The sequence below is a fragment of the Ochlerotatus camptorhynchus genome, unplaced genomic scaffold (genome assembly GCF_037179485.1).
Source record: "Ochlerotatus camptorhynchus isolate MF236.1 unplaced genomic scaffold, CSIRO-AGI_Acam_v1.1 ptg000004l, whole genome shotgun sequence".
Classification (NCBI taxonomy): domain Eukaryota; kingdom Metazoa; phylum Arthropoda; class Insecta; order Diptera; family Culicidae; genus Ochlerotatus; species Ochlerotatus camptorhynchus.
The window spans coordinates 360,344-373,389 of record NW_027040496.1 but is presented as its reverse complement, the minus strand read 5'-3'; the positions used below and the strand labels follow the sequence as shown (position 1 = coordinate 373,389).

At 39.5% G+C, this 13,046-nt stretch overlaps 1 protein-coding gene across 1 annotated transcript in view; it reads right to left on the bottom strand.

The window, feature by feature from the left end:
- The window catches only part of LOC135714821 (uncharacterized), a 464,202-nt gene extending 451,904 nt beyond the window's left edge, over positions 1-12,298 (bottom strand). The window contains exon 1 of the mRNA XM_065238233.1: positions 11,048-12,298. The gene's annotated coding sequence lies outside the window, so the exon portion shown is untranslated. The remainder of the gene's footprint in view (positions 1-11,047) is intronic.
- Positions 12,299-13,046: the final 748 nt, after the last annotated feature.

Here is a 13,046-nt window from a genome sequence, read left to right as displayed (position 1 = left end):
CACATAATTGTAATTTCATACCTTCCTCCTTCAAGATGAATGTTTAAGATACACATACTTTGCTAGCTGACAAAATGGGGTCATTGCTGTATAATTATTCTCTTTTTGCAGCCTTCATTCAGACTGGATCTATTGATTTAAATTATTTGAGTTTTCTTCCAGCTCTTTGATGACGGAACATCACTAGATTTATACTGTAATGATTCACTCTTACAGCTTTCACCCTGGTTTTGTCTGTTGATTTGATTTGTTTGAATTGGTTTTCAGCTCTTTGGTGTTGGCAGTCGCGGGCGATCAATTTTGCTCATGCTCATGCTCTAAGTTCATTTTCAGCATTTCGATGATGGAACGTCTTCAGATTTATATTATAATGGGGCTTATTACGGATGTCACATCACGGTGAAAAGTTGTCACTTGTCGTCACGGTGAAGTGATTCCCATTTGATTTGTACGGTAATCACGGCTCTTATTCTGAGTATCACTTGCTTATCACCGTGTAGTGACACCCGTAATAAGGCCCAATGATACACCATTTGGTTTTGGCTTCGGGCAAATCCAAGTATAATGCATGATAACACTGATTCATTTAAAACCATGGTCGCATCACTTATCAAGGTGAATCCTGATCCAACGAACCCAACTTACTAACAAAATCTCCTTTTCTGTGTCTTTTGTTGGGGTGCAGAGGTAAACACGGCACACAAACAACAAAGGTCACTCTAATATTCCTTCCCTACTCCCACCTGATTGCAAGGACGTGGCCGGCGCCGTTATTGATCTACAACATATGGAGTCACTGAAACTTGTACAATGAGAATGGACGGTCACTCCCAGCCCCATTCAGTTGATTCATTGTACAATTTCACTGATTCTGATCAATCACGGAGTGCAGTCAATCTAAGCTAAGCTAGCTATTGGTTATCCTATTTGTATAGTGTTTATAGTACTACATATCTTTCATTATTGACTTTACATCATTTAATATTATTGTAAATTACATTTTATTATACTAAATTCTTAATGTTAGCTATTATGAGCGGCTCCAGGGAAGCATAGTGTCAGCTTGAAAAGAAATCTGAATCGTTCATTATCTGTTTTGTAAAAATCTTGTGTTTATTGTATCTTGTTACATGGCATTATAACGCATTTTCAATATTACATTACATTTAAATAAGTATTAACCCGGTTACACACATTTCAGGTCATCCAGGTCTTAAATAAGATGGGATCCGTTCCTTTTATCAACAGTTGTGATATTGCATCAAATGCTGAAAATATATGAATTATCGCGTATTTCTGTTGTTCATTACATACCAGGTGAGGGCTTAATCATGTTTTGCCATCTAGTGTTTTGGTTTTGAGATGCTCGATAACCTTAGAGGGATCGGTTTTGCTTAATGAGCAGAACATCATGGGTTTAATCCCAAGCTCTCCCACAACATTACACAACACAAACATATCAAGTATCATTCTAGCTAAAAATATTTATTTGCATAATATAACCTGGAAATTTCAGGGTTACATCTTCCTTATTGGGAGCTGAGGAGACATAGAGCTGCATCATATTGTATGTAAAATAATTATTATTTTCATTGCGGAATACCAGTTTTTTTATCCATATAAATGTATTTTCATTATTACGTATTTTAATGTTCTGATATATTTCATTTCTCCATTACATATGTTTACTATATAAATAAATAAATACTGGGTTGGGAGGGAGCATCAGGGTATCATTTGACCTGGAACTGGACGATTGGAGTGGTATGACAACCGGAGTCTAGGAGGGAACAAACACTATCATTTTCTTTATCCTACCGATTCGATTGTGATGGTGTGAATTCTACTCCAACAGTTTCATGGAGATTGACGCGCCCTTCTTAACAAACCATCCTGTAGGAAGCTTAATAAGTATTGCGAATTGCGTTATTCGATTTGTTGGATCGTATCGTTGGAAGGAGATTCTTAAATTCCCGTGGATTTTGCGTAAGTGCCTCTGCTTACGGGTCCACCCCACCGTTTTTGGCCCTTCATACAGCGATATTGTGAATTCAGATCGGTAGCTCAAATTGATCTTGCTATTAAGTGGAGCTGCATACAAGACAAGATCTTCGAAGGGATGGTGGCAACCTTACATACATGAATTTTGACTGAAAGAAACGATTTTTCGTCGACCAATTTTTGCGCGTTCCAGTCTTTATGTTAGTGTGACTCTGGGAACCCGGAACGCGCCGCAAAAAGCCTCATGGAAGCTCCCAAAATCTCCGTCTTAGTCCTGCCATCAGCAGCCTTCGTTTCTAATAGTCGTTCCGGACCTTTTGTCGGATATGGAAAGTGGGTCTTCCAACCCACTCACTATGGCGAGTGATTGAATACTCGATGATGGTCTGCTATTGCCTGATGTATTTGTGATTTTCACGGAGTACAGTCGTTCAATTCCTTGCTGTAAGCAGGACGTAGTTATCTTCTACCAAAACTCCGGTGGAATGAATTCTGATGTTGAAGAGTACCGACTAGCTGTATCGGATCGTTGCTACGATATAATTAATCATGTTTTGTTGTTTTTGACATCATCCACATCCAGAGGGCCAGTCACTTCGAATGTATGGGAATGGTAGGAAACCATTTGGAAATGCATGAACATTTTCAGTCTTTATTCATTATCGTCTTTATGGACAGTTTTAGATGCACAAAAATTGCACGAGTACATTACTATGGTGATAAGGTAAACACTCGTTTATTTGTTTCCTTCTGTGAAAGCATGTTTAGTCACAAATCGTGGATTTTTTTATATTCTCCATACTGCAAAAATGATTTTCCTACCACTGAAGGAGCGACATCTCTCGGATCTTCAGTATAGCTACTACTCAAATCTTATAATTAATTGTCCTTTGCGAAACGTGGATTTTCGGTCCTGCCTACAAGGTTTTTCGTTGCGATCGGAATCCAAACAACAGCCGTAAATCTACAGGTAGAGGTGTCCTTGTAGCTGTCCGTGGCGGGTTGAAGGCAAAGGCCATCGAGAACGATTCATGGAACAATGTGGAGCAGGTTTGGACAGCCATCAATCTGGGTGATCACACACTATTTCTATGCGCTCTGTACATTCCACCTGATCGAGTCCGGGACAATGAACTCATCGATACTCACTGTCGATCAGTTTTCACAGTTATCGAAATTGCCACTCCAGTTGATGAGATATTCATTTTGGGTGACTGCAATCTTACCAGGCGTTTCGTGGATTCCATCTCATAGCGGATTCCTCTACCCAGATCCTGATAGCTCAAAATTTCACGCAGGAGTTATTAGTCTTCTCGACAATGTAGTTAACGGAAATAATCGTAGTGTGGGCTGTGACTATGGCATGACCAGACACTCCCGGGTAACTAGCTCAGTAGCATGAGACCCCTGAACTGTGTCGCAGGGCCGGCATGTTACTGGGTATTCGGAGGGGCTACGCGGACAAAGTATGAAACACACATGAATTTTCACATTTTCTAAAACATGTATTTGCCCTTTGTGGCGTGTAGGTGTGGGTTTTCACATATATGTGGCGTGTATGCGAGGGTTTAAAATTTAGTACTCACTGCTGCAGCGGGATCTCCTACGGCGTCGCGACGCTGGCGTTGGCCCACACGGCTGCTGATATTAAAATACGTGAATTTTCAAAACAACAACAACTCATACAAACGAAAATCCACGGATTGTAACCAACTGGTTACAGGACCTCTGCTTCGTGAGCACTCAGGACAGGGCTCCATTAATTTCCTCGGCTCCTTGTGCACTAACTAAGCTAGTTCTACATCATCCTGCTGCGACTATTATCCTGCTGCGGTTTCTTATGACTTTCGTAAAGCTGACCACCATAGCAACATAGATGTATTGTCTAGCATGGAATGGGAGAACATCGTTGAAGCTGCAGCGCAAACTTTTTTGCATTTCTTGGCATGTGTCATTTACAGACACGTGTCGAAAAGAACTCACCACAAAGTTTCTCGTCGTTCCTGACCGTAGATGACGTAGATTGAAGTCAATCAAGAGAGCAGCATTGAAAAAATTTACGAAGAATCACCCGCTTCCTCTGAAACTAGGGGTGCATCGATTAGCTTGGGACCGAAGAGAGTACCAAAAAGTTGAGCACGTTTCTTCGGGACCTACTAGTCTAAGAGTTACCTCTCATGATATTACCCTGGCTGCCAGGAATGTTCCAGTAAATAATAAAATGCTGGGTGCAATTGATGTTAACGCTGAGATGTTTTCCAAGGCCACGACTATGCTCAACCTTCAATCCTGGACCTGATGGAGTTCCATCTGTATTTTTGAAGAGACATATTGTAAGCTTGTTAATTTCGCTTCATCGTCTGTTCCGCATGGCTTTCTCTAGAGACATATTTCATCCTGCTGTAAATTTGCACACATGTTTCCCGTCCACAAAAAGGGAAGCAAATGAGCTGTGGTTAACTATCGAGGAACTACATCGTAAAGTGCCGTTAGAGCTTGTGACTATGGAACCGTTGCTATCCCATTGCAAGCAGTACTTGCGTGCTAATCAACATGGGTTTACTGCTGACCGCTCAAAAACCACCAAGCTGCTGTGTCTCATATCGTATATTACCGAAAACATGTCGGATCGGGCTCAAATGGACGTTATTTATTCAGACCTATCGGCAGCATTTGACAAGTTGAACCATGCTATTACAGGTCGCCAACTAATGGTTGTCATAGGAGATTGCAGATCAGCTAGCTTCTTCGCGACATCAGGTATACTTCAGGGAAGTCACCGGGACCGACGATTTTTGTACTATACTTCAACGACGTTCATCTGGTCATCGAACCTCCTGAAGATGACCTCAAAATCTTCCTACGAATCCGCTCGATCGCTGACTGTCACTTTCTTCAACATCAGCTGAATGTATTCGCTAGTTGGTGCAGTTTAAACGGGATGGTAGTGAGCCCATCCAAATGCTCCGCCAAGGAATCAAAAATATCTCCAAATGACAAACTGACAAGCGATCAACGGACCGAATGATAACGCTATGTCAGCTGTGGAAAGCAATAATGATATAATCTTCTTCCTTTTTCTCATGACAAGCAGCCCGTTCCACACAGCTCACTTGGGGGCGGTACGAAACGTGCAAATTTTTGGCAAGCTGCTTAACGAAGTAAAGCCGAAGATGATACACGTGTGTATATGGGATTTTTTTATGTCTTTTCTCGATTCAGATCAAACTAGAACAGAGCGCTACTTCGTCGTAATCGCCCATTTCTGTTCTAACGATCAGAAAAGATCAATAATATCAATGATTTCACCATGTGGAAATCAATAATAGGTTTGTTCCGATGCGTTAGTTCATTAGCTACAGTATAAATCCTATTAGAGCGCTTTGTATGAATATTTACACTCATTGTTCTCAAAACAAAAAGCACTCATAGCGAATCCCCATTTTCTACGTTTATTCGTAGGACGAAGAAAATCTAGGGGCGTTTCAATGCGTCAGGACGGAATTGAAACTCGTAGGATGAATTTATAATCAAGAAGCAGTATTAGATTTTAAACAATATCTCAACAATTTGTGAATCTTTATCGAATCCAACGGTACGTTAGAAAGATGAATAAATTTAGAAGTAATCTTTTATAGAAATATTCCATTTTTTGTTCAAACCCGTTCTAAAAAAAGAGATAAAGCCGGGGTTGTGCTTAGTAGGACGGAAATTAGATCAAAAACCTTATGTCCTCATCCATGTATATTGAAACAAAGCAGGGAAGAAATATATCATTATCCTTTTACCACTCCGATCCAGCTATATTACAGAGCGAGTTTGTCATGCTAGTCGTAGCAAACGTTTTGTCTGTATCGTTGGTTGCTTTATGTGTTTGGATTCGCTCTGCACCACCATTATGGTCTCACGAAAACAATAACAAATCATATTGATGACCTGATTGGCTCGACCACTGGCGTCCACAGGGTGGGGCAAGGTGGGGGCAATTGCCCTCATTTTTATAAATAAGATTACTTTTTCCAGATTTACAAAATTATGATATAAAATTACTTGACTTCTTGATAACTTAATTTGAAGGTAAAATAACTTCATTTCATAATATAAGGGCACTGAAAATCTTTTATTGCGTCAATTTCTTTGAGATGGTGCCTGAAAATTGCACCACAAAAATGCATGAAAGGGACAAATTTAAATGAAATTTTTTGGTCAAAAAACTGCACCACAGTGGGCATACAAAAAATTTCTGGTGTATTTGTTTTTTTCAAGCTGGTTCATGGAAGGTTAAAAAAAGCGGGTAAATTTAAGGTTGGAAAAATTTATCTTCGTGATGGTAAATCGAAGAAAAAGCTTTTTTTTAATATTTCTGGTGTAAAAATATCATCAGGGTGGTGCATGGAGGGACTAAACAAAATGAAAAATGGAAAAATTGAATCACGCTAAAAAATTGGAGGTGTACATTTAACTGAACATTTCTGGTGAAAAGTTCGCTTCACTGTGGTGAATGTACACGCAAACTAAAAATTTATTACAATGAATGTTAGTTCCATTTCCTATCATCCTCTGTTCATGAACATCGCAGCGAATGTTAGAAGTTGACCTTGCAGGCGATGTAATGGTTTTTTGCCTTTTTTATTTCGTGTTCTGCCTGTGCTTTCATCTACACAAGCAAGCATTTGCCTTGATTTTTATGTATAACATGGCAGAACGACGCACACACTTGCCTCGAATCCCTCCAGCAGAAAAAGCATACGAAGTCTAGTGTGAGAGGAAATGAGCGCTTCTTGTTTGCTTTTAGGCTATCCATATTCAGAGGCATGGAAAGAGCAGTGGAGAAAGTACAGGTCTGATAATCACAACGTTCGTGGTTCGAGTCCCAGTCGGCAACCTTTTTCCATTTTTTTTCGACATAATTTATTTCACTCACTAATACACTCCACATTTTTCGGTCTCCAATTCTCTTGCATTGGACCGCAGCTAGGTATATTGCATCCTCGGTTCATGCGGTCTCCACTTACATCCTCTGATGATGAATCCCACATAATTGTAAGCGAATCTTACATCCACCGGTTGGGTGTAGAAGCGAGATTTATTCGTTTTTCTGGTGCATAATTTGCATCGTTCTGATGAATGCAAGCTTCATTAAAAATTTATGGTGGAAAATTTGCAGCATTCTGGTGCAAGAAGAGGCAAAACCTGAAAATTGTACCACAAAGGTACATGGTGAAACAAACTTCACTGTCAATTTTTGGTGCACCGTTCTGGTGAATGGAGGAGCATGCTTTGTTGAAAATTTCGGGTACAAAATTTTCATCGCTATGGTAAATAAAATGAACGAAATCTGGTGGAAAACTAGCACTGGTCTGGTAAATTAAGGCACAAGCTTTATTAAAAAAAAAGATATATTGAAAATGTCTGGTAGAAAATCTGCACTATTCTGGTGAACGGGAAGAGCAAGCTTTTTGGAAAATTTTTGGTCTTATATTTGCATCCAAAATTTTTGGTCTTAAATATGCTGAATTGAGAAACAAACTTTATTGACAATTTCTGGTGTAAAATTTGCACCATTCTGATGATTGGAGGGAAGCTGCTTTACTGAAAACTTTATGATGAAAAATCTGAAAATAGGGGCAAGCTTTACTTGGTGAAAAACCTGAAACATTCTGATGATAGGAGAAGCAAACTATATTGAAAATGTCTTGTGTAAAATGGAAGAAGGAAATATGCACTTATCAGAAGATTGGAGAAGCAATTTTTATTGAACATTAACGGCGGAAAATTTGAATCGTTCTGATCAATTTAAATTTTCTGGCGTAAAATTTTATGGGGCAAGTTTGTATTGAAAATTTTTGGTGTAAGATTTGCAACAATCGGCTGCATGTAGAGGTAAGCTGATTTGAAATTTTGAATGAAATTCCAAAGGGATGTTGAAACAAATTTCAAGGGAATTCCGAGGATAATTTCAAGCTCATTATGGGAAGAAATCCTGGAGGATGCAGAGAAAATTCTTATAAAACTTTAGGGGAATTTCAGTTCCAAGGTGTTCTGAGAAAAAAAAGTTTTAAAATGTTCCGAGAAGAACCTCAAAAATATTGAATTCTTATGGCAGTTCCAAAATATTGCTGGGGAGAATTCAAAGAAAATTCTGCGGATAATTTCTAGTACATCTTGCAGATAGTTCCAAGATAATTTAAAAAAAAAATCCGAGAAAATCAAATGTTGAGTGAAATTCCAAAGGGATTTTAAGCAAAATTTCAAGTGAATTCCAAGGATGATTTCTAGCTCATTAAGTTCTAAGGTGTTTTGAGAAAAAATCATGAAGAGTTCTCAATATAATTTTAGTGGACTTCTGAGAAGAATTTCAAAAGAGCTCTTATGAGCGTTCTAAAAAAAATCCGAGAAGAACCTCAAGGATATTGAATTCTGAGGACAGTTTCAACGGATTTCTGAGGAGTATTTCAAGAGAAATCTGCGTATAATTTCTAGTGAATCTTGTGTTCCAAAATAATTCCGAAAAGAATACCGAGAAAATTAAATTTTGAGTGAAATTCTAAAGGGATTTTGAGAAAAATTTCAAAGGAGTACCGATAATTTCTAGCTCATTTCAGGAATATTTTTTTTTAGGAAATTCTTTTGAAACTCTAAGGAAATTTCAGTTCCAAGGTGTTCTGAGTAAAAGTCAAGAAGAGTTCTAAAAATAATTCCAGAGGACTTCTGAGGCTGAACTTTTTCGCAACTGTACAAAGTTTCAATACAGCTTTTGGATTCCATTATTGAAAAGTGGGTATTAGATTGCCATTGAACCTTGATATATTGTTGTCTTACTAAAAATTTGTCTAAGAATCTTCTCCGAAAAAAAAAGTCATTGTAAAAAAGTTACAGCTGTTTATGTGCGTTACAATAAATTCGGGTTTGTCCTTTATATCATCTTTAAAACATGTTGAATTTTCGGCATAATTTTCTGTCACCGGTACTGGTGGTACTTTGGGACGGTTCATCATCGACATTATCGATGGGATTAAATTGCCAATTTCCATTGGCTGTCTGAAAGCAGTTTGCCTTGAAGAAGATGAACCACCACCGGAGCAAAAAATAAACAAAATTAGCTAAATTAAACATTAGGGAAACAGTGGTGGGTGGACAACACCATCTCCAACGCACTTTGAAGTACTCCCCATCCCAAGATTAATTGCACCATAGAAAAAAAAAATTGCCCCTACTTAACAAGATTCCTGTGCTAGTGGGCTAGTGGGCAAGTGGGCTCGACAATCGAACGCGTGAATCAGGTGAAAAACTTGGGTGCGATCTTGGATTCGCAGCTATCATTCAAACAACACTTTGCATATGTTGTCGATAAGGTGTCTAGAACTTTAGGGTTCATTTTCAGGATAGCAAAAACTTCACCGACATCTACTGTCTAAAATCTCTCTTTTATTCGCTCGTTCAATCGACGCTTGAGTATTGTTCAGCGGTTTGGAACCCAAACTACAATCAAGGTTGCCGAGAGAATCGAATCTTTTCATCGTCGGCTGCCTTTACGTCGCACAAATTACAGAGCAAACGTTGCGATTTGCGGGCTGCAGTTAGTGTTCAACAGAGTTACATCTGTCTTCGACTTGCATCTCGACTTTCATCTGTTTGTCTTACTCTGAGACAATCACACACTTTACAACCTCTTTTTGTAACTGACAAGAACAAAATATCATTATAACACCACAGCGGCGCCGGTGATGTAGTGGTATGCGTGATTTTCTGAGGCATAACATCTCTGATCACGCCTTCCTTCGGAAGGGAAGTAAACCCGTTGCTACCCGGTTCATAAGTAGTTGGGTTGATAGACAGGGTCCAGGTGTGTGAGTAGCCTCCCTGGCTTCGGTTGCATTGGTTCTCAGTACGGAAAACAAGATCGACGGAAAACTAATCAAGGGAAAAAAATTACAAAACACAGATTCATTTAAATGACAGCTTTTGGAGTTATTAATTTTGTTCCGCTAGATTGCATTCTTGGACCACTGTGTGATATGGTAGGAAAGATAATCTGGTTTATCGGTAAAAATTGATCAACTTCTCCCTGTCTTACGGTACTTAAAAACATGCTGCACAAAGTGGCAACGGTTGAAACACGTAAAATGATGTTCAACGTTTTTGGAAACTGTTTAAACATTAGCATAATTAAGAGTTTGATTTTTTTTCAAAAATCAACCAGAAAGCAATTTTCTCTTTTCAGAGGCATAATATGATAAATGGATAATTTTTCTCAAAATTTTAGTTCCTTGTATTCAATACTGATTAGTTCATAAATGATGATCTCACAGTTCAAATATGTTTGGCATGTTTAAAATAATTTAATCAAAATGTGTTTTTAACGTATTTTTGTTTGTTAAAAGAGTTGTCGAATCTTGTGAGATCCGATCATATAATCTAAGGAGAAATGAAAATTCAAGTTGCTATGAACACATTAGTGATGAAACCTAACGGGACTTTTTCAAAGCCTTAATTAATAGTTTTATTTATTTCATTTTAGAGCAAATTTGTTAAATTTTGGTCCAACCAATTTTGGATTGGTTTTGTTCTAATTTTACTCCAAATCAGTTATTATTACTTTATTGCATCAACGCATAATATCACTCAAAACAGCAGCAAATAATTTTGGCCAGGTTAGTTACTCTTCTCAGCAACGTTCTGACCGGTCAACTGCTTTTTAGTTAGTACGTCACCCGTAGGCAGCCGAGAAAACCCCCAACGAGCAAATTAAATGATAGGTATGATTGTGCTATTCCATATTGTTGGAAATGACCAATGGTTGAACCGATACCGGAAGTCATCTGAATATTTGAATAGAATGTTTCCATAGCTCAGTGACTATAACGTCAACTGAACACCTCAGTTCTTGAGTTGTAGGACAGTTAGCTTTCACTCCTCTTCATAACAACTTAATTGCATAGTGTACAGAACACATCATCAAGGCTTCCCCTTGTTGCCAGGAGAATCATTGCCTCATGAATAACCGATTCTTGATTGGAAACAATACTGTCATGTGTATACCTACCTCTATAAGTATGCTGCACAATCCAATTATTCCAAACAATCAAACAAAACTGCACTCATCAAAGCGTGTCGTCACTTAATACTTTCCCAAAAGCACCGTTATTGTATGATTTCCTCACCCTCCTACCACTCAGCTTTACATACACACACAGACATACACACTCACCCTCACTGGTGTACTCTTTCGTAAACAATCCTAGCGGGTGGCGGAATTGCATGTGGTATCGTGTAGAGCATCACACATTTTCCACTTCGCTTCCGCCTCGTGCATTTACCATCAATTCCCCACTCGGGAGACACGGGAAGCACACACTTTATCCGGTGCTTTCAGCTCTTCTTCGCCTATTTACCAGCTTCCGGATCCGATTCTCTGGGAAAACTTGCACAAACACACACAATTTCTCTCTCTCTCTTTCCAGCCGACTCGGTGCTAAATTGCGTTATCTTCACTTCGTCATTTGCACTCTGTCTCAGCTCAGGAATTGGCGCACGGCTGGTCGTGTCCGTCCATCCGTCCAACGATTGACCCCTTTTGTGATGGGCTAGACTAGGCACCCTAGGAACTACTAGCGTTCTACTGGCCTTGCATATTTACGGCAAACTTCCCGGGAAAGAACACCCCCTTCCGAACAAAAAACACTGTGGGTTCACTGGCTAGTAAATAATGTAGTAATCCTTGGAGACAGCTGAAGCAAAAAATATTGTAATGTTTCTTCACCCTCCTCAAGCTCGTGTATCCGTTAGTATTCTTTGTCGTTTTCTCGATTCACTTTGATCCTTCCTGCGGCTGCTACAGTTTCTTCGATCCCACGCTAGGAAGCTTGGAACTGGGTGGGAGGGAGTAACTGTATCCGGAAAAGCAAGCAGCTACTATTCAGCAAAATGTACCACACAATTATCTTTTTTTCTGTTTCAACCATCCGAGAATGTGTTCTAGACGTTAAGCAAGATCACTCAACACTGACGAGTTTTCGCTGAATGAGCACTATTTATCAACATTCGAGGACGGGGGACGAACCTCGCAGGTGAATCAATTGCTGCCCCTCTCAAACACCAACAGACTAAAACTCATAGCTCCACACGATATGATATTCCGATGATGTTGACGACGATGATGATGATGATGATGCGATGCTCAATGGAGTTCGACAACAGCTGCTAGCTATGTCGGGATGCTGCTGATGCTGTTGCTCCTGTGCTAGATACACTGACCTAGCACGGAACGTGGCGCCTTCCGCGGGGGTAGTGCTCGAAAAACACGTCCAAATCGTACCGAGTCCTCACGGCAACTGTTTGGGCTGCAAGGATAACACAGAGCGAGTGCTCTCGGATCGCCCGCCACACGTCAGCTGGAACCAGCCGCCGGAGAAGGATGACGAGAAGATGAGATGCTGCTCTCTTATGTGTATGTGGAGAAGTCCTCCCAGTTTTGGGCTGTCGATGAATCTATGCTCCTGGAATATCCTTGCTCGGCAGTCGTGGAATCGATCCGTAGAAAACGTAATATCAAGTGGTTGCTAAAAAACGATCATAACCAGCGTTGTAAGCGGTCCCAGTAGTCGACGTATTTTCTGTGATAATCTGTTACCTTTCTTTCTCACTCTCGCAACACAAGCAATCAAAATACAGGACCAAACTAAAATGTCATATGATATGGCTCTCGAACGACTGTGCCACCGAAAAACGTCACGCAGTCGGTTTTTCTTTTCTTATTATGATAGCTGCTCATGCCGTGCTTGTGACAATTCTCAATATAATATGCAACGATTACCAAGTGGAAACATTTCTGATCAGAAGATATACAAAATAGGGGAATTCTAGATGAACATTTCAAGAGGTCCTATCTGCATTCATCGATTCTCTTCATCGACTTTCTCTTTCGTAATAACTCAGCTGTAAAAACATACCCTGTTGTGTTTGACGTTTTTGATGCTCAATAAGAATCTTCTTTATCAAATTAAATGGCAAACATAGCACGAAATCCGTTTACATAGCTGTGG